General features: G+C 40.5%; 1 pseudogene; it reads left to right on the top strand.

Moving 5' to 3' along the window:
* Positions 1 to 7,510: 7,510 nt before the first annotated feature.
* Positions 7,511 to 8,633, top strand: LOC138848193 (high mobility group protein B2 pseudogene; annotated as a pseudogene).
* Positions 8,634 to 23,052: the final 14,419 nt, after the last annotated feature.

The raw sequence follows: 23,052 nt of genomic DNA, 5'->3' as shown, positions 1-23,052 counted from the left end.
AATGTTAAGTAGCCCAGCAGAGTTTATTTAGAAATACAAACACACACACAGAAAATAAATACATTAAAATCTTACTGAATAGTCCAGTAATAGTTCAGGATCCAATATGTGTGCAAAAGATTCTGGATTTCCCAGTCACTTTGTATAGGAAATGATGTGCTTTGCTATGTAGCATGTACCTGTAGATTCCTGAACACCTCCACTTTGCTTCTTACCCTGAATCCCAGCAAATACAGGAACACAGCTGTTGAGTCATTCATTTTCTGGATTTGAGAATATCAAAGAATTAATGAGTATAGAAAGTTGTACAGCAGAGACCAAGAATGTCCAAGGGAGGTCACGTAAATCAATTGAACAAGTCAAAATACTATGAATGTATACTGAATGCTCTGTTTTTAATATGTCTTACTTACCTAAAAAGACATGAGGGCTATTGCTCTCTCTCTTAATACAACTAAGGAGAAGATATCACCAATGCTCAAGAAAAATGAATACACAGCAGAGCTAATACAAAATCCCCAAATTCCAAAATAGAAAAACTGGATATGCACTCCTTACACACACCCTGAAGTGGCAATGAAGTAGAACAAATCTAAAATTAGAAAAAAATCTTTTTTTAAAAGATTTATTTATTTATTTGAAAGTCAGAGTTGCACAGAGAGAGGCAGAGAAGAGAGAGGGGTCTTCCATCCACTGGTTCTCTCCCCAGTTGGCTGCAATGGCCAGAGTTGTGCCAATCCAAAGCCAGGAGCAAGGAGCTTCTTCCAGGTCTCCCACATGGGTGCAGGGGCCCAGGACTTGGGCCATCTTCTACTGCTTTCCCAGGCTATAGCAGAGATCTGGATCCATATGAGCTGCCAGCACTGCAAGTGGTGGCTCTACCCACTATGCCACACCACTGGCCCTGAAAATTCTTGTCAAATTAAGAACATTTAACCTTTGTTTTAGAGTGCTTTATTAAAATATCTAAACTGGGGGAATACATAATTTCTTTCTTTAGAAATCAGAAGAGAAAAAGAACACTTCAAGCCTACTGTGACACCACACAGAAGGAATGGAGAATCATGATCTCAATTAGCCTAGGGACAGAATAAAAGGGAGGGAAATAGGAACAACAGAATTAAGATGAATAAGCTTTGACAGCTGAGGGAATCTGAATGTAAAGAAAAGGCATGCAGTTAACTGAAACAATAGAGATAAGTCTGAGAGGAAAAAACATTGTTAAGTCATATTAATGGGGCCAGAGCTGTGACTTAGTAAAGTAAAAAAAAAAAATCTAAAATTTGTTTTTAAATTATATAATTAAAAAAGATAAAAAAGATGTTCAATCTTAAGTCTCTACAGCATAAGATATACATCAATTTTCCCAGGTTCTAGTTGCATTTATTAACAAAGTTTCATGGGTGTAATCACTAAAGTGGCTCCAATAAGTCTTTTTATAAAAATTATTTTTTATTTTGACAGGCAGAGTGGACAGTGAGAGAGACAGAGAGAAAGGTCTTCCTTTTTCTGTTGGTTTACCCCCTAGTGACCGCTGCCGCCAGTGTGCTGCGGCTGGCACATGGCGCTGATCCAAAGCCAGGAGCCAAGTGCTTCCTCCTGGTCTCCCATGCAGGTACGGGGCCCAAGCACTTTGGCCATCCTCCATTGCACTCCTGGGCCATAGCAGAGAGCTGGACTGGAAGTGGAGCAACTGGGACAGAATCTGGCTCTCCCAGCAGGACTAGAACTTGGTGTGCCTGCACCGCAGGTGGAGGATTAGCTTATTGAGCCATGGAGCCTGCCTCCAATAAGTCTTAACCTGGGATGCAACTAAATTTAACAAGGATACTCAATAGGAATTTTAGAAGAATTCCAAAATATGTATCAGAATAAAAATAAATACTTTACTTGGTACATCTCATTTTAACTATACTATTGTCTAAATTTCCAAATGTCAGATGTACTAAAAAAATCCCCAAAGCAGCAGAGTTGGTCCGACATGATGAGGAATAAAATAAAGAAAATGAGAATTCGCAGATCCCAGATTAAAATAACCAAGAAGGCCCAATAAAAGAAAACTCAATGTCTTCATACACTAACATTTATTACCTCAGATTTATTTAACAAAAAGGTGATTATTCCAGCTACATCCCATTAGGTAGCCCAATTTTACCTGCTAAATCCATTTAAAAAAAGCACCTCATGATATATTACTAAAATCATATTGCTATATGCCATCCACCATGTCCACCGTACCTTATACCTAATGTTAACAGATCTGATGAAAATCAGTAGATAAATGATGTGTCTTAACCACGTGTGGGAAATGTCTTTTGTTCAACGTTTTTCCAAAAACCCCTCAGTCTCAGTTTGCCTTCACATTGAAAAGACACTTCTGAGGTTTACTAATCAGTCCAGCTTCTTCGGGCCTCCCTCCAATGAAAGGGGCTAAAATCCATCAAAATAAACTCTAGGCACTGTCCTTGTGCTCCCAGTGACTTTTTCACTCTAGGGGCTCACAAACCTTCTAAATTCTTTAGATCACCTGTGCTGTCCATTAGTTCTCAAAGACTATGATGCAAGTAATTTCCCCTCTTGGAACCTTGTTATTAACTGTGCTGTATGAGAAATGAAGTCTCCTACACACCTTGTGCTTATGATTCTCCAAACCATGTTGCCTGCTAGGACTTTGGCCATGAATATAGGACAGCAATACCTGAACATGATTACTGAGATCTCCTTAATAAAGGATAGACTGGGGCCAGCACTGTGGTGCAGTGGTGTAATCCTTTACCTGCAATGCTGGCACCCCATATGAGCACCAGTTCTAGTCCCCATTTCTCCTTTTCCCATCCAGCTCTCTGCAATAGCCTGGGAAAGCAGTAGAAGCTGTTCCAAGTGCTTTGGTCCCTGCCAAAATGTGGGAGACCTGGAAGCTCCTAGCTCAGATTGGCCCAGCTGCAGACATTGCAGTCATTAGGGGAGTAAATGAGCATATGGAAGACCTTTCTCTCTGTCTCTTCCTCTCACTGTCTGTAAGTACACCTGTCAAATACGTAAATAAATTCTATATATATATATATTTACATTTATTTATATATATTTATGTATATAAATATATTCATATATAAAATATATTATGCTTTATCATATATTATATAATATATAATAATTATAAACAGATAATATTATATAATTTATTATAACTATTGTATATATCATATATATATATTATTGAGATGACTTCAATAGCCAGAGTGTGGCCAGGTTGAAGTCAGGAGCTCCTCCTCCAATGTGTGTGGCAGCAACCCAGGCACTTGGACCATCTTTCACTGGTTTTTCAATCCATTGGTATGGAGCTGGATCAGAAATAATTACATATTTATATATAAATAAATTCATATATAATATTTATATATAATTATATATTATATATTTATGATAATTATATGTAATTCTATATTATGTATAGAAATATATAATATAGATTATAATATATAAATATATATGATGGATCAAAATGCGGCATTCTCCATTTGGCAGAAGAGACAGGCTCCAATATCTACTGTCTATGTCAGTATGTCAGTATAATGCAGGAGGTAACCCCTCTACCAAATAAGAAAAGCTATTTCAGTTCAGCTGGACATCATTCTGCTGACTGTTGACCTTATTACTGTTAGTCTGGATGCTTTCATTGGTTGCAATCCAGAGACCCAATTTTCCCATAGATATAAACATCAGCAAACATGAAAATTTGGTAAGAAAAGCTTAAACTGAGAGTTATGATTAATAACTATTTTAACAAAATTTCTCAGAACCCATCTAATCCAAACCTTGGACAATTGGGAGCTGTTGTACTTGGCCCACCCATAATTGAAATGGATTCTAAATCCTTCAACTGCAAGGAGAGTATCATAGACATTAATGCTCCAAACGGATCCAGTTCCCTGCTAATGTGTCTGGAAAAGCAGCACAGGGTGACTCAAATATTGGGGCTCCTGCACCCATGTGAGAGACCTGGAAGAAGCCCCTGGCTCCTGATATCAGTCTGGCCTAGCCACAGTCACTGCAGCCATTTGAGGAGCGAACAAACCAGGAGGAAGATCCATCTCTCCCACTCTCTCTTTCTAGTGCTGCCTTTCAAATTCATAAATAGACCTTTAAGAAAGTCGATCACTTCAATAAATTTGTCATTGCTCAGTCATGATTACTTTTACTACCTTAAATTCTTTTTCAAAAGATTTATTTATTGGAAAGGCAGAAAGAGGAGCTGGTGGTTGTGGTGCAGTGGACAAAGTTGCTATCTGTTACATTGGCATCCTCTACGTGCACCAGTTCAAGTACCAGCTATTCCATTTCTGATCCAGCTCCTTACCAATGGACTGAAAAAGCAGGGAAAGTTGGCCCAAGTGGCTGGGATGCTGCCACGCACATCGGAGGAAAAGCTCCTGGCTTCAACCTGGCCACACTCTGGCTATTAAAGTCATCTCAAAAATGAATTAGGTGGTGGAAGATTTCTGTCTCTCCCTCTCTCTGTAACTCTTTCAAATAAGTAATTAAATATTTTAATATGATAAAAAATGGCAGAGAGACACAGAGACAAAGAGAGAAGGAAAGAGAAGCAGAGAGATCTCCCATCTGCTGGTTCACTTTCTATATGGCTACCACTGTGCAAGACCAGGTTTCAAGTCCCCATTGAGGTTACAGTTCTCCAAATTAGATGACAAGAAGGAAAGAATTTGAGCTATTATCCATTGCTTCCCAGGGATATTAACATGAAACTGATTTGGAAGTGGAGTACCCAAAACGCAGATTAGCACTGCAATATATGATGCGGGCATCTGTTGTGATGGTTAACAAATTGGAAAACCTAGAGGAAAAATCAACAGATTCCTGGACATACACAATATACCAAAATTGAGTCATGAAGACACATAGAAAAGCTAAACAAATCAAAAACCAAGACAGAGATTGGATGAGTAATAAAGACCCTCCCAACAAGGAAAAGTCCAGGATCAGACAGCCTCACTATTGAATTCTACAAGTCTTTTAAAGAGCTAATGCTTCTCAAACTATTCAACTCAATTGAAAGAGAGACAATCCTCTCAAACTCCTTCTATTAATCTGACAATGACTCATTCTATCATTTATTTATACATAATGTTGAGAAAATCAGAAGTATTTGTTAGGACTTCTGCTAAAATGCACTAGATTTATAATTTTTAAATACATCTTTCCTAGATGTAATGCAGTCCTTTGCTACTTTAGAGTATCAGAAATTTAAAATGTTGGACTGGTGCTGTGGTGGAGCAGGTTAACACCCTCGCCTGAAGCTCCAGCATCCCATATGGGGGCCGGTTCAATACTCAGCTGCTCCACTTCTGATCCTGCTCTCTGCTATGGCCTGGCAAAGTAGTAGAAGATGGCCCAAGTCCTTGGGCCCCTGTACCGATCTGGGAGACCTGGAACTAGCTTCTGGCTCCTGGCATCGGATCAGCACAGCTATGGCAGTTGCAATCAATTAGGGAGTGAACATCAGATGGAAGACCTCCCTCTTTCTCTCTGGTTCTCCTCTCTGTCTGTAACTCGACTTGTAAATAAATAAATAAATAAATCTTTAAAACAATTAAGAAATTTAAAAAGGGAAAAGTTTTTAAAAAATGTATTTCTTTATTGTGAGGCAGAGTGACAGATATAGAGAGGAAGAGAAAGAGAGGTCTGCTATCCACTGGTTCACCCCTAAATGGCCAGAATGGCTGGAGCTGGGCCGATCTGAAGCCAGGTGCCAGAAGCCAGGAGTCAGCAGCTTCCTCCAGGTCTCTCACATGGGTGCAGGGGCCCAAGCACTCAGGGCATATTCCACTGCATTCCTAGGCCATTAGCAAAGAGCTGGATTGGAAGTGCAGGAGCAGGGACTCAAACTGGTGCCCATGTGGGATGTTGGTGCTGCAGGTGGATGCTTAATCTACTATGCCACAGAGTGGGCCCAGGGAAAGGTTTTAGGAAGACATCTTTCATGTAGACTAGGCTGCAATATTGCAAGGTAAGGTTTAGCTTTTATTTCCACACATCAGTATTCATCTTTTAGCAACTATAAATACTGAATATCATACATATAGACATAAATATAGGTAACTGCAGATTTTGTTGTCATTCTTTCTAATTCTCTTTTAATGTCTGCTAATAGGCCATCTTATGGATTATTATATTGATGTTATCTGTACACAACCATCAGGCATTTCCACTGTTGAATGTGTTTATGTGTACAGGTAGTTTTGTTTGTGTGTACATGAATGCACATTTGATGGAGATAGCACTGACAGTAATAATGTGAGAAATCCTAATGCTGATTTCAAACTTTCTATCCTCCGCAGAGATGGCTGTCATTGAAGTAGACCACAGGGCCCCTTTGCTGTTGTGGACTGAAATGTGCCTCCCTAAAACTCAAACACTGAAGTGCTAACCACCAACATAACTCTACCTGAAGAAAGTGCTTTTAAGCAGATCAAATGATAGATGTGTCTGTCACATCAGAGAAGGGCTTCTGGAAAAATCGAGCCTATTAGCACCTTGATCTGATATTTTCAAGCTCTACAACTCTGAGAAGTAAAATTCCATGATTTAAATCATATTCTCTGTGGTATTTTCTTAGCAAATTAATATATCCTCATTTCTGCTAGCATTTTCTGCTGTCATCTAGAAGGTCCTCGTGATTAGCAGAGAAATATAGAAAGTAAAAACTATGATTTTAGATTACCAAGTACCTACTAACATAAAAAAAAAGATATCCCAGAAGCAACCTACTACCATCCTCCAGGACCCAGAAAAAAAAAAAAAAACAGGAATGAGTCAAGTTGTGGGGCAGTAGAAAAGTGAATAATGAAAGATCACAGCAGAAGTAAATAAGGAAGGGTTTGATGCTGTGGTGTAGTAGGTTAATGCCTTGTCCTGCTGTGCATGTATCCCATATGTTGTTGCTCGAAGACCAGGTTCTCCACTTCCAATCCAGCTCCCTACTAATGCACCTGGGAAATTGGTGGAAGATGGACCATGTTCTTGGGTGCTGGCACCCACATGAGAGACTTGGAAGAAGCATCTGGCCTTTCAAATAAAGAAATCTTAAAAAAAAATAGAAGCAGTGTTAGCACTGTTGGAAAAACAGACACATAGTTCAATGGAAAAAATAGGCAGCTGAAATAAACTGACTTTTCTACAGCCAACCCCTATTTAATAAAAGAAAGAAAACAAACAGGAGAAAGAAGAATCCCCTTAGCAAATGGTTTAAAGGAAAGTGATTATCCATATGTAGAAGCCTGAAAAGATACCCCAACACCTCATACACTATGCAAAAGCAACTCAAGGTTAATTAAAAGTCTAAATATAAAACCAAAACCTTGAGAGCTTGTTTTGAGGTTCTAGCAGGGGAGCACAGCTACTCGTATACCCTTGACCGAAGACCGGTCCTCCTCTAGCGGGGAAGGTCGTCCTCTTCGACCCAGCACGCAGCTTCAGGAGGGACGCACATGGAGTGGTGAGGGAGGAAGGGGACACCCGCCTAGCCAGCCAGATCAGCCGAATCAACCCTGGCGATCAATGGGGTGACAGATGTCGCAGCCAGATCGCCCTCACATCCTGAGTTCATGCCGGAGCTGAGGGAAGGAAGCAATGCCGTCGGATCTGGCCGCTCTGCGGGAGTCTGAGGAACAACTCACACCAGGTGGCCGCCGTTCCGTCGTCATGGGTAAAGGAGACCCCAACAAGCCAAGGGGCAAAATGTCCTCCTATGCCTTCTTCGTGCAGACGTGCCGGGAAGAGCACAAGAAGAAACACCCTGACTCTTCGGTCAATTTCGCAGAATTCTCTAAGAAATGCTCGGAGAGATGGAAGACCATGTCTGCAAAGGAAAAGTCCAAGTTTGAAGATATGGCAAAAAGTGAAAAAGCTCGTTATGACAGGGAGATGAAAAATTACGTTCCTCCCAAGGGTGATAAGAAGGGAAAGAAAAAGGATCCCAATGCTCCTAAAAGACCACCATCTGCCTTCTTTCTCTTTTGCTCTGAACATCGCCCAAAGATCAAAAGTGAACACCCTGGCCTGTCCATTGGGGACACTGCAAAAAAATTGGGTGAGATGCGGTCTGAACACTCAGCCAAAGATAAACAACCATATGAACAGAAAGCAGCTAAGCTAAAGGAGAAATATGAAAAGGATATTGCTGCATACCGTGCCAAGGGCAAAAGTGAAGCGGGAAAGAAGGGCCCTGGTAGGCCCACAGGCTCAAACAAGAAGAATGAACCTGAAGATGTGGAGGAAGAAGAGGAAGAAGAAGAAGATGAAGATGATGAGGAAGAGGATGAAGATGAAGAATAAATGGCTATCCTGTAATGATGAGTGTGGAGTGTGCGTGTGTGCTCAGGCAGTTGTTTTGCTAAGAATGTGAATTCAAGTGCAGCTCAATATTAGCTTCAGTATAAAAAAACTGTACAGATTTTTGTATAGCTGATAAGATTCTTTGTAGAGAAAATACTTTTTTTAAAAAATGCAGGTTGTAGCTTTTTGAGGGGCTACTACATACAGTTAGATTTTAAAGCTTCTGATGTTGAATGTTCCTAAATATTTAATGGTTTCTTTAATTTCTTGACTTGTGTATGGTAGCGCAGCAAAGTTGTAGGAATTAATATCATTTGTAAATTTGGATTTTTTGTTAGGATGTTGCATTCTGTGTTGTTTTTTTAAAAAAAATTTTGTAATAAAATTATGTATGTTAAAAAAAAACCCAAAACCTAAGTAAACATATGAGAAACTGTAAAACATTAGCAGAGACAACAGTTTGCATAAGATTCCAAAAGCACAAGTAACAAAAATAAAATATACAAATTTGAGCATATCAAATTAAGATACATCTTCACAACAAAGTAATCAACAGAGTGAAGATACAATGGACGGAATGGCAGGAAACATTGAAAACTCTGACTATGACAAAAGATTGATAGCCAGAACATACATATATAGAACTGGAAAAACTCCAAACAAGAAGCAAAATGTACACGTAAGAAATGGGCAATGATCAGAATAGATGTTTCTCAGAAGAAGAAATCTCAATTGTCAAGACATAGATGAACATGCCCAATATCACTAGCCATTAGGGAAATGTAAATCAAAACCAATAGCAGACTCCATCTGTGGGAGAAGACAATGCTTGGGTTTTCATTTGTGCAACAAGTGGGTTTAGAGGACCCTGTTCACCATTAGAGGGCAGAGTCTACATGGAAGTAAAGAATCCTTAATACTTTCCTAATGGGAGAAGAGGAAGCCTGAGACCTCGCAAGCGGGAAGTGGTCCAGAAACTGCTCAGGTGTGGGTGTAGGTGGCTGAGCAACAGGCAGTCCTGCCTTGATTCCCCACAAAGATACAGGGGAAACCCTTCTGGATGGAGCAGGCGTGAATCGGAGGACCTACTGGGAGAACAAGGTCGCCCACCGCGCGGAAGCCAAGTCGCGGGACCCAGACGCAGAAGCCCCAGGGTCTGCGCGACAGTGCTCCAAGGGGAGTGCATGCTACACAGACAACAGCGGGGAGACTTGGGACACTCAGGGCTCCGAGTCCACACATCGGCGCTGGAAGGGGAGGTGAGCTCAATAACCCGAGACATTGGTGGGGAAACGGGGGTCAGAATCTAGAGGGGGGCCGGAAAGTGCAGCAAACTCACTACCGGAAAGAAGGAAAAAAAAAAGCTTTGGGGTTTCTCTTCCCCCTAACCTTGCAAAGGTTACAAGGCTGCAAGGCTTGAAGAATTCCCAAGAAAAAGAGCAGGCCTCCTCTTTGGATTTACATATCAATGGGGGAGAGTTAAGGAACTGAGTCACTACAATTCAGTAGCCTAGCCAACCCAGTGGGAGTCCAGAGGAGCCAAAGACTGGAAGCTAAATACCATCAATTCTGCACAGCCCTGCCCTGCGGTGTTACTTACCCCCTGAATAAATAAAATAAATAAATAAATAAAAAGAGAGAGATTTACCACGCATAACCTGAGGGTGTCACCTTTGCACACCCTTAACCAGGAAGAACCAGGCAGAGCTCTCAGGCCGCACCCATCTCAAGCCTCCAAGGCTCCTCCAACAGCAGGCAGTCCACTTAACACGGACACAGTATAAAAAAAAAAAAAAAAAGAAAAAAAACGCACAGTGACGCAAGAAGAATTAACTATGCCGAGTAACAAACACAGAAATAGAGGGAGCAAGATCAACGATGACACTATGATGCCTCCAAATAAGCAAAACACCCCAAGCCAAGAGTATGAAGATGATGAGATAGAAGAAATGCAAGATACGGATTTCAAAAAATTTATGATAAGAACATTTAGAAGTTTTCAAAAGCAAATCCTTGAACTACAGAAATCCTTAATGGACAAGATTGAAAATCTCTCTCGTGAAAATGAAATTTTAAGGAAGAGTCAAAATGAAACTCAGAAACTAGTAGAACAGGAAAGTGTAATAGTCAAGAGAAATCAAAATGAAATGAAGAGCTCAATAGATCAAATGACAAACACATTAGAAAGCCTTAAAAACAGAATGGGTGAAGCAGAAGAGAGAATATCGGACTTAGAAGATAGAGCACAGGAAAACATACAGTCAAACCAAAGAAAAGAAGAGGAAATTAGAAACCTAAAAAATATTGTTGGGAATCTACAGGATACTATTAAAAAAAACAACATTCGAGTTCTAGGAGTTCCTGAAGGCATGGAGAGAGAGAAAGGATTGGAAGGCCTTTTTAGTGAGATACTAGCAGAGAACTTTCCAGGTTTGGAGAAGGACAGAGATATCCTAGTACAGGAAGCTCATAGAACCCCCAATAAACATGACCAAAAGAGATCCTCACCACGACACGTGGTAATTAAACTTACCACAGTGAAACATAAAGAAAAGATCCTAAAATGTGCAAGAGAGAAACGTCAGATTACTCTCAGAGGATCTCCAATCAGACTCACAGCTGACTTCTCATCAGAAACCCTACAAGCTAGGAGGGAATGGCGAGACATAGCATAGGTGCTAAGAGAGAAAAATTGCCAGCCCAGAATATTATATCCTACCAAGCTCTCATTTGTGAATGAAGGTGAAATAAAGACCTTTCATAGCAAACAGAAATTGAAAGACTTTGTGGCCACTCGTCCGGCCCTGCAAAAGATACTTAAAGATGTGCTACACTCAGAAACACAGAAACACGGCCATCAATATGAAAGAAGGGAAAGGAAGAACACCTACCAGTAAAAGAGCATGGGAAGCTCAAAGCATATACTAGAAAATATTTCCGGGAAAATGGCAGGGCAAAGTCACTACGTATCAATTGTCACATTGAACATTAACGGTCTGAATTCTTCAGTTAAAAGACACCGTTTGGCTGACTGGCTCACAGAACACAACCCAACTATTTGTTGCCTACAAGAAACACATCTCTCTAACAAAGAGGCATGCAGACTGAAAGTGAAAGGTTGGAAAAAGATATTCCATGCCAACAGAAACCAAAAAAAAAGCAGGTGTAGCCATATTAATATCAGACAAAATAAACTTTAATACAAAAACTGTTAAGAGAGACAAAGAGGGACACTATATAATGATTAAGGGTTCAATTCAACAGGAAGATGTAACTATTATAAATGTATATGCACCTAATTACAGGGCACCGGTCTATTTAAAAGATATGTTAAGGGACTTAAAGGGAGATTTAGATTCCAATACAATAGTACTGGGGGACTTCAATACTCCACTCTCAGAAATAGACAGATCATCTGGACAGAAGATCAACAAGGAAACAGCAGATTTAATTGACACTATTGTCCAAATGGATCTAACAGATATCTACAGAACTTTCAACCCTACATCTACAGACTTCACATTCTTCTCAGCAGCGCATGGAACCTTCTCTAAGATTGATCACATACTAGGCCATAAAGCAAGTCTCAGCAAATTTAAAAGAATTAGAATCATACCATGCAGCTTCTCAGACCACAGTGGGATGAAGCTGGAAATTAGCAACTCAGGAAACCCCAGAAAGTATGCAAACACATGGAGACTGAACAACATGCTCCTGAATGAACACTGGGTCATTCAAGAAATCAAAAGAGAAATCAAAAACTTTCTGGAAGTAAATGAAGACAACAACACAACATATCAAAACTTATGGGATACAGCAAAAGCAGTATTGAGAGGCAAATTTATAGCAATAGGTGCCTACATCAAGAAATTGGAAAGGTACCAAATAAATGAGCTTTCAGCGCACCTCAAGGACCTAGAAAAACTGCAGCAAACCAAACCCAAATCTAGAAGGAGAAGAGAAATAATTAAAACCAGAGAAGAAATTAACAGGATTGAATCCAAAAAAACATTACAAAAAATCAGCCAAGCGAGAAGCTGGTTTTTTGAAAAAATAAACAAAATTGACACCCCATTGGCCCAACTAACTAAAAAAAAGAAGAGAAAAGACCCAAATCAATAAAATCAGAGATGAAAAAGGAAACGTAACAACAGACACCACAGAAATAAAAAAGAATCATCAGAAATTACTACAAGGACCTGTATGCCAGCAAACAGGAAAACCTATCAGAAATGGATAGATTCCTGGACACATGCAATCTACCAAAATTGAACCATGAAGACATCGAAAACCTAAATAGACCCATAACTGAAACAGAAATTGAAACAGTAATAAAGGCCCTCCCAACAAAGAAAAGCCCAGGACCAGATGGATTCACTGCTGAATTCTACCAGACATTTAAAGAAGAACTAATCCCATTTCTTCTCAAACTATTCAGAACAATCGAAGAAGAGGGAATCCTCCCAAATTCTTTCTATGAAGCCAGCATCACCTTAATCCCTAAGCCAGAGAAAGATGCAGCACTGAAAGAGAATTACAGACCAATATCCCTGATGAACATAGATGCAAAAATCCTCAATAAAATTCTGGCCAATAGAATACAACAACACATCAGGAAAATCATCCACCCAGACCAAGTGGGATTCATCCCTGGTATGCAGGGATGGTTCAACATTCGCAAATCAATCAATGTGATTCACCACATTAACAGACTGCAGAAGAAAAACCATATGGTTATCTCAATTGATGCAGAGAAAGCATTTGATAAAATTCAACACCCTTTCATGATGAAAACTCTAAGCAAATTGGGTATAGAAGGAACATTCCTCAATATAATCAAAGCAATTTATAAAAAACCCACAGCCAGCATCCTATTGAATGGGGAAAAGTTGGAAGCATTTCCACTGAAATCTGGCACCAGGCAGGGATGCCCACTCTCACCACTGCTATTTAACATAGTTCTGGAAGTTTTAGCCAGAGCCATCAGACAAGAAAAAGAAATCAAAGGAATACAAATCAAGAAGGAAGAAGTCAAACTATCCCTCTTTGCAGACGACATGATTCTGTACTTAAAGGATCCAAAGAACTCTACTAAGAGACTATTGGAACTCATAGAGGAGTTTGGCAAAGTGGCAGGATATAAAATCAATGCACAAAAATCAACAGCCTTTGTATACACAAGTAATGCCATGACTGAGAAAGGACTGCTAAGATCAATCCCATTCACAATAGCTACAAAAACAATCAAATACCTTGGAATAAACTTAACCAAGGACGTTAAAGATCTCTACGATGAAAATTACAAAACCTTAAAGAAAGAAATAGAAGAGGATACCAAAAAATGGAAAAATCTTCCATGCTCATGGATTGGAAGAATCAACATCATCAAAATGTCCATTCTCCCAAAAGCAATTTATACATTCAATGCAATCCCAATCAAGATACCAAAGACATTCTTCGCAGATCTAGAAAAAATGATGCTGAAATTCATATGGAGGCACAAGAGACCTCGAATAGCTAAAGCAATCTTGTACAACAAAAACAAAGCCGGAGGCATCACAATACCAGACTTCAGGACATACTACAGGGCAGTTGTAATCAAAACAGCATGGTACTGGTACAGAAACAGATGGATAGACCAATGGAACAGAATTGAAACACCAGAAATCAATCCAAACACCTACAGCCAACTTATATTTGATCAAGGATCTAAAACTAATTCCTGGAGCAAGGACAGTCTATTCAATAAATGGTGCTGGGAAAACTGGATTTCCACGTGCAGAAGCATGAAGCAAGACCCCTACCTTACACCTTACACAAAAATCCACTCAACGTGGATTAAAGACCTAAATCTACGTCCTGACACCATTAAGTTATTAGAGAACATTGGAGAAACCCTTCAAGATATTGGCACAGGCAAAGAATTTCTGGAAAAGACCCGGGAAGCACAGACAGTCAAAGCCAAAATCAACTATTGGGATTGCATCAAATTGAGAAGTTTCTGTACTGCAAAAGAAACAGTCAGGAGAGTGAAGAGACAACCGACAGAATGGGAAAAAATATTTGCAAACTATGCAACAGATAAAGGGTTAATAACCAGAATCTACAAAGAGATCAAGAAACTCCACAAAAACAAAACCAACAACCCACTTAAGAGATGGGCCAAGAACCTCAATAGACATTTTTCAAAAGAGGAAATCCAAATGGCCAACAGGCACATGAAAAAAGGTTCAAGGTCACTAGCAATCAGGGAAATGCAAATCAAAAGCACAATGAGGTTTCACCTCACCCCGGTTAGAATGGCTCACATACAGAAATCTACCAACAACAGATGCTGGCGAGGATGTGGGGAAAAAGGGACACTAACCCACTGTTGGTGGGAATGCAAACTGGTCAAGCCACTATGGAAATCAGTCTGGAGATTCCTCAGAAACCGTTCGACCCAGCCATCCCACTCCTTGGAATTTACCCAAAGGAGTTTAAATTGATAAACAAAAAAGCGGTCTGCACCCTAATGTTTATTGCAGCACAATTCACAATAGCCAAGACCTGGAACCAACCTAAATGCCCATCATTGGTAGACTGGATAAAGAAATTATGGGATATGTATTCTTTAGAATACTATACCGCAGTAAGAAACAACGAAATCCAGTCATTTGCAACAAAATGGAGGAATCTGGAACACATCATGCTGAGTGAAGTAAGCCAGTCCCAAAGGGACAAATACCATATGTTCTCCCTGATCAGTGACAACTGACTGAACACCAAAAAGGAAACCTCCTGAAGTGAAATGGACACTATGAGAAATGGTGACTTGATCAGCATAGCCCTGACTGCTAATGGACAACTTAATACATTATCCCTCATAGTATTTTTTTTTTGTCTGTTCTACTTAATATGACTGGTTTAATTCTGTAATTATCACACAGTTATTCTTAAGTGTTGAAAATTAACTGAAATGTGATCCCTGTTAAACATAAAAGTGGGAATAAGAGAGGGAAGAGATGTATAATTTGGGGCATGCTCGGGCTGACTTGCCCCAATTGGTAGAGTTGGAAACATACCAGGGGATTCCAATTCAATCCCATCAAGGTGGCATGTGCCAATGCCATCTCACTATTCCAAGTGATCAATTTCAGTTCACAATTGATCATAATGAAAGGACTAAGAGTCAAAGGGAGCACATAAACAAGTCTAGTATCTGCTAACACTAACCGATAGAATAAATAAAGGGGAGAGTGATCTAACATGGGAAGTGAGATACTCAGCAGACTCATAGAATGGCGATGTCCTAAATAGCACTCTGGCCTCAGAATCAGCCCTAAAGGCACTCGCATCTGGCTGAAAAGCCCATGAGAGTATTTCAGGCATGGAAAGCCAAGACACTCTGGCAAAAAGATCTCTGTGAGTGAGATCCCAGTGGAAAGAACAGGTCTTCAAAGAGGGAGGTGCCTTTCTCTGAAGGGAGGAGAGAACCTCCACTTTGACTATGACCTTGTCTAAACAAGATAAGAGTCGGAGAACTCAAGGGGCTTCCATAACCTTGGAAACTCATGACTGGTGCAAAGGGAGATTACTGATGCCATAAACAGGAGTGTCAATTTGTAAAGTCAACAACAGGAGTCACTGTGCACTTACTCCTCATGTAGGATCTCTGTCCTTAATGTGCTGTACACTGAGGCTTAATGCTATAACGACTACTCAAACAGTATATTTCACTTTGTGTTTCTATGGGGGTGCAAACGATTGAAATCTTTACTTAATGTACACTAAACTGATCTTCTGTAAAAAAAAAAAAAAAAGAAATTATCAATTCCCAACTTGACTCTCACTGGGATTAAACATGACAATAGGTCTGATCTGATTTCATCATCATTTAAAAAAAAAATCATCTATTATTTTTCACTTTATGTTTCTGTGTGGGAACAAACTGTTGAAATCCTTACTTAAGGTATACTAAGCTGATCTTCTGTATATTAAGATAATCAAAAATGAATCTTGATGTGAATGGAAGGGGAGAGGGAGTGGGAAAGGGGAGGGTTGTGGGTGGGAGGGACGGTATGGGGGGGAAAGCCATTGTAACCCATGAGTCGTACTTTGGAAATTTATATTCATTAAATAAAAGATAAAAAAAGAAAATAAAAAAAATAAAAAAAAATACTTTCCTAATGGGCTTGTTGAATTCTTGACTAGTGCCTATTACCTTTGCCACAACCTTTCCAGTCTCACTACTTTCCTTCTTCTTCCTCTTCTCTATAGCTTGCAAAAACAGTATATCTTCTATATACGGAGGATACTTTTGTTTTGTTTTATTCCTTCTGTCTCATGATGTTCCTCTAAGAAATCACAACCCTCCAAATATTCATTCATTTATGCAGTCTGCAGTTTTCATGGGCTACTACATGGCAAAGTACTAGGTTAAAGGAAAGGTATAGGTCAGGAACTGAGCAAAGTTCACAATGATGTAGTATTATCTGGGGAAATGAACCTGATGGAAGACATATCTCTCTCTCTCTCTCTCTCTCTCTCTCTCTCTCTCTCTCTCTCTCTCTCTTTCTCTCTGTCTCTCCTTCTCTCTCTGTGTAGCTCTGATTTTCAAATAAATAAATAAATCTTTAAAAACTAACTAAATAAATATACTAATAACCTGGTGGCAACACCTTTCTATAAGAACATGTGAAGCACTCAAACACAGTTTGTCCCAGAAAGTCAGCCATAGTTTTCAAGGGCACATCTTCTACTCCATTTGTGGACATCTCTGAGTGGAGTAAGGGGCACTTATTTCTTCCCCTCTTCTTTCTTACCACTCTCACAGTTATAACTTCTATTGATGCTTCCACAGAGCAGTCTTTATGAAATTGTAGAACTAATATCCTCCCATGTCAAAAATGTCATGGGTTTAACCACAGAACCCAAAATAAGACAATTAACTGACCTTCTTAATTACACAGTGTGGAATGTAAGATTCTCAGTGGATCACTGGGTAACTGTAAAGTACTGGGCAGAGAAAAAGATGTTACTTATCTGTATTTATGATGTTGTAATTCTCCACTTTATGCAAACTCAGATTAAAAGGGCTCCAGTTAGTGGGCAACACTGTTGCATAGTGGGTAAAGCTACTGCCTGCAGTGTCAGCATCCTATATGGGTGCCGGTTGGGATCCTGGCTGCTGCACTTCCCATCCAGCTCTCTGCTGTGGCCTGGGAAAACAGTAGAAGATGGCCCAAATCCCTCATCTCCTGCACCCACCTATGAGACCTGGACAAAGCTCCTGGCTTCTGGTTTTGGATCCAAACAGCTCCAACCATTGATTTCTGTTTCTACCACTCTGTAACTCTGCCTTTCAAATAAATAAATAATTATTTTAAAAAACAGCTTCATCCCAGAAGAAGCTCCTGGCTTCAGACTGGCACAGCTCCAGCTGTTGCTGCCAATTGGGGAGTGAACCATCGGACAGAAGACGTCTCTCTCTCTTTCTCTCTCTCTCCTCTCTCTGTGTAACTCTTTCAAATGAATAAATAAATCTTTAAAAAAGTAGCTCCAGTTATTGACAACACAGTAGACTTGCATTAATTTTAGTTCCCTTCTCACTTTGCAAAGGGATCAGCGTCAGGTCAAAACAGTTGACAGCCTTGCTAACAGGAGAAGAAATAGCTGAAGACAGAAAATGAAAAGCAGCCAAATAAATCATCAAAGAAAGAGAAGTGGACCACATCCAACACAAACCTTTAAAAGTGGATGCTCACAATTAACGAGTGAAACAGCTGCCCACTGAAATCTTATCTAGGGAGGGAAGATGTCCTAAGTTCTGCTTCTGTAAACTCCAGTCATAAATCTATCCTAATAAATCTGTCCCCGGCATCTCTTTTACAAACATACTGGACCCACTGACCATTGGAAATGTGGACCTAAGTCATGAAGGCTGCCATTTAAACCCACCAATGCTGTAACAGCTAAGAAACTTGAATTTGATGCACAATTCTCAGGAAATCATTCCAGCTGTGCCTAGGGCCATTAATAGAAACTCCTTGGATCCTCCCCTGTCTCTGTGCCTGTTTGAAAGAAGGGAGTTTTCCCACCCCAGGTTTCTGGAACAGCTTCAAATTCCACATTGGAAAAGTCTGATAATTAATACTTGAGAGGGATCAATGCACACTTCACACTGCTCCCCACCAGGAAGATGAGGTGCAGGATGAGAGCAGTGGGGCAGAACCTAGTCAGATCCTCCTGCCCACCCCTCTGCTGCCCCAGGCTCCCTGCTGAAGGCCACCCAGACCCACCCTGCAGGAACCAGTCCAGTAAACATCAAGAGGCCTGGCCAGACTGCATTCTGAGACCACCCACAGTGGGAACCCAGCTTATTTAACTGTGGAGAGCTGGAGTCTTTCTGCCTTCCTTCCCTGCGTGTGCATGTTCCCAGAATGCTGCCCCCTCTCTCCTGTAACCACTAAATAAAGCGCATTAGGGACAGTTTGGGTGAGGTCCTGCAGGAGAGATTCTAGGCACTGGGAGCCTGGGAAGTGGAGGTGGGAGACAGAACAGCCCGGGTCCCAGTCCTGACCTCGGGGGAAGCTGCCATGATCTATGGCTCCCTGGCACCCACCCTTCTCCCACACATGTCCTGCCCCTTCCTGCATGCCAAACCTGCAGCAGAAAGTCCCTGGAGGAGGTACCCTTTCTTCTGGACACACGGGGAGCGATTCGGGGAGTGGCGGGAAGAGACTCCCTGGTAAGTGGGACCCACAGGTGAATGATGAAGAGGGAAGATGCAGCAGGAGGCAGGCTCGGGGTGAGCACTTGGAAACTCCCTGGGATCGCATGTGCAGAGCAGGAGATGCAGTAAATGCCAGAGAAGGAGAAGCACAGCCCCCAGGGCTGACCCTGATCAGGGAATGAACTCCCTCTGTTCCAACTCAGGCCCCAGGGAATGGCAGCAGCATGCACATGTGCACAGGCATTCAGAAGGCATAATACATCTGAGCTCCTGGGAACTCTGGGAAATGGAGTACAGGCCACATCATCCATAGAGACACCAGCTGGCCCTCCCAAAGGCTGTAGTCAGGGGTGGGTGCCCACAACCAGAGGGCCTTTGCTTTTATTCAGTCCCTCCTTCCTTTCCTTCCCCCCACCAAAATCTCAGGGATCAGTTGCTTTCTTCCTTTCCTGAATCAAATCTGAAAGAGTGACACTCACTGCTGCTAACTGACCCCAAATCCTGGCTCCCTCATAACCTCTGTCTCTTCCAGAAAAATCTTATTTACTACTTTGGCCCTAGAAATCATAAATGACTATGATAGAATGTAGCTTTTAACAGAGGTGTAGAAGGCATGGTTTAATATCCAGTTTTGAGAATACAATTTTCATTTGTGTTTTATTGATGTTTATAGTTCTTTTAAGATTTATTGATTTATTTGGAAGTCAGAGTTACAGAGAAGGAGAGGCAGAGACAGAGAGAGAGAGAGAGGTTTACCATCTGCTGGTTCACTCCCCAATTGGCAGCAGCAGCACAGCACCGACCCCTTATAGTTCTTTTCAAATCATTTTACACTGTCTTTTTATTCATCTAGTACAGAGACAGAAGAATGGACACAGAGCTAACATAGCTGCGTATTCAAAGAGACAGGTTAAGGGTTTAAATGCCTTATATCATAGCATTTATACCTTAGATTAATTCTGGGGACAGTATTATCTGGAGTTTACAAAATAGAAACTGAATGGAAAGAGCTTAGAAAAGCATGGTGTTTTTTAATATCATAAAAAAGTCTAAGTTAAAGGCCAATCAAGGGGCCAGCACTGTGGCATAGCATGTAAAGCATTGACATTCCATATGGGTGGAGGTTGAACCCGGCTACTCTGCTTTCGATCCAACTCTCTGCTATGGCCAGGGAAAGCGGTGGAAGATGGCCGAAGTCCTTGGGCAGCTGCATCTGTGTGGGAGACCCAGAAGAAGCTCCTGACTGCTGGCATTGGAGCTGTACAGCTCCAGCCATTGTGACCAATTGGTGAGTGAACCAAAAGATGGAAGATGCTTCTCTCTCTCTCTCTCTCTCTCCCCTTCCTCTCTGTGTAACTGTGACTTTCAAATAAATAAATAACTGTTTTTTAGAATGTCAATCAATATATAATACTAGCTTAAAGATATTTCTTTTGTCTTGTGTCTCAGTTTTTAAAATCTGATTTATCAAATGGAAAAATGTGAGAGAGATGAAGAGTACCTACAAAAATAATTTACTGTAATTATTTACTGTAATAATTTACTGTAATGATGTACTGTAATTTATAGTAATAATGTACTGTAAAGAACCACATAGGATTATAACTTGTCTAGAAAACAAAGGAGATTCAAAGTTGCTATTATTTAATGGTTATTTGTTCTTATTTTTAATATCAAGATAGTATATAAATATTATGCACTCCTAGGTATTTGTGTGTTGTTTGATATGTTTTATTTTTTAATCAGAAATTCAAAGAGATAACTGGGTAACATGGAGTTCTGTGTTTCTGATTACTTCTCTCAATTAGAGATCATGGGATTAGAGTTGGTGCTAGATTAAGAATGCTTCAATCTTTATCCACTGACTTCACCCCAGCATTTACTATGTTAAACAATATTCTTTGGGTAGATGGCTCTTTCTTGCCAGACTGTAAACTTCATGGGGTCTAGAAACATATTTGCTTTGACACTAAAACTCAGCATCTTGACAGTCAGTCTTTTAGTTGAATAAATACATGATATACAAAATAAATATTTCTGCCCCTCAAGAACTGCCTAAGAGAGAAGAAAATAGAAATCAATTTGATGACTCTCAGTATTAGGTGAATATATAATTTGTCATTCTGACATAAGCCTTGTCATAAAAAGGGCATATGAATAATCACACAGAGTTGAAGTGTATGAACACCTAGGGCCAAGTGGATTAAAAGTTCAGCCTAGCTATGTAAGGCATTCCATGTCAATAGGAGAGGAAGGAGGAAGAGGGGAGGGAGTGTAGGTGGGAAGGTGGTTACGGTGGGAAGAATCACCATGCTCATTACTTAGCAGCAAAGAGAGAATCTGTGATCATTTGTTGCTTAAGAAAGGGTGATAGGCATTATTTAATTATAATGCAGGCATCAGTGTTCTTCTGTCTCTGAAATAGGAAGTCTATAACTCAGAATTCCTTGCTGTTTCATCAAAAACAATTCAAAACAAAAACCTAATTAAGCATAAGTGGAAGTTACGCATTAGAAGTCTATTCCAATCTCTAGGAGGTTCAGGGGTTGGAAAATTCATCTAAAATCTTGCTGAAAAATGTCCCACACATTTTCCATGAACACTACCCTTAAGCATAAGCTTTTTTTAAAAAAAAAGATTTATTTATTTGAAAGTCAGAATTACAGAGAGAGGAGAGGCAGAGAGAGAGAGAGAGAGAGAGAGAGAATCGTCCATCTGCTGGTTTACTCCCCAATTGGATGCAATGGCCAGAGCAGAGCTGATCCAAAGCCAGGAGCTAGGAGCTTCTTCCAGGTCTCCCATGTGGGTTCAGGGGTCCAAGGACATGGGCCATTTTCTACTGCTTTCTCATGCCACAGCACACCTGGATTGGAAGTGGAGCAGGCTGGACTCCAACCGGTGACCATATGGGATGCTGGCACTGCAGGAGGCAGCCTCACCTGCTATACCACAGCACCAGCCCCCATAAGCCCTATCTTCTGCAGAACCAGCACCCCAGACACCAGCCACCACATGGCATCCCATGGCACATTCAACCCTGGCAATGTTCTGCAGCTCTTGCTCCTCTCCACTTTCACTGGAAGAATCTGCAACTCCTTGTTTTCATGCAAGTAATTCTGATTCAGATGATGCCCCTGACACAATTGGCTGGCAAGTGCCATGGCATGTGTCCACGGCCTAGCTAAATGCAAAGCTGGAACATTTCACTGCCATGGTGAGACACGGACTCCATCTAATGAAGTAGGGGATTTTTCAGGGAGTCTAGAGAATCAAATATGACAAAATGACAAATCTTAACCAAAGAGTGCCGTGGTACAGATGAAGAGAACCCAAAACGTATTTTTCTATCTTTTCTTTTCTGAGTTAAGTGCCTAAAAACAAAGCCAATGAGGGTTAAACAGACCCATTCTGAAAATTCCTTAACATCTTCATTTTCATCCAAATTAATATATTACTTGAAGGAAATAAATTTTACATAAATGAAAATGCAGCACCACAGACAATTGTACAGAACATAGCCCTTCAGTTAGCTTCAAACCATCTGGGTGCATTAATGTGTTCTTCCAGAACCCAAGCTGCAGTACAATAGAACCACAGCCTCTGACATTCCTCCTCCACCCCAATGGATCTTGGGTTTTCCTCCCACCTCCCCTCTCCTGTGAATACATCAGTAGCAGGACAAATGGAATCCAAAGATACGATGATGTTATTTAACATGGAATAAACATAGTGTTTTAGTCAGTACAATCCTCAATACTACAATAATAATTCCGAGTTCACTGATTATGAAAGTAAGTATATGAAATCTATTCCTAAGTAATCACACCATCGAGAGCTGAATGTAGACTTTCAGAGGGAAAGAAACAGAGAATTGTGTAGAGATGTGTATCTCTATAATACAGATCTACCGCTGTACTTTATAGACAGTACACCATGTTTGTATTTTCTTGTTTTTTGTGTTTTTTTTTTTTTGCAGTCTGGAATAG

The sequence above is a fragment of the Oryctolagus cuniculus genome, unplaced genomic scaffold (assembly GCF_964237555.1).
Source record: "Oryctolagus cuniculus unplaced genomic scaffold, mOryCun1.1 SCAFFOLD_94, whole genome shotgun sequence".
NCBI lineage: Eukaryota > Metazoa > Chordata > Mammalia > Lagomorpha > Leporidae > Oryctolagus > Oryctolagus cuniculus.
This window is presented reverse-complemented; position numbering and strand designations above follow the sequence as displayed.